The sequence below is a fragment of the Phalaenopsis equestris genome, unplaced genomic scaffold (genome assembly GCF_001263595.1).
Source record: "Phalaenopsis equestris unplaced genomic scaffold, ASM126359v1 Scaffold000094, whole genome shotgun sequence".
NCBI classification, from domain to species: Eukaryota; Viridiplantae; Streptophyta; class Magnoliopsida; order Asparagales; family Orchidaceae; genus Phalaenopsis; species Phalaenopsis equestris.
Window position 1 is genome coordinate 4,472,230 of NW_018164536.1, and position 283 is coordinate 4,472,512.

A 283-nucleotide genomic window follows, 5' to 3' on the forward strand; every position below is an offset into this window, starting at 1 on the left:
GGGGTTTTCATTGACCAGCGATCAGGAAGCGGTCAAAGTAAGGTCAGACCGAGCAGGTCACTCCGCTGGTGGAGATCGCGCTGAGCAGAATCAAATGAGCTCGGCGAGAAGCTCTAAGCATTGGCAATGGCGGCTCGTGGACGGAAAATCGCTTCATCCGTTCCTACCTACTATTGACTCCTATGATCAGGCCCCCCTTACGTAAGAGGGCCGAGATAGATGAGTTGGAAGGATCTGCCTAAGCCAACACCGGAGTGGTTTCAAGAGGGGGAATCGGTTATTG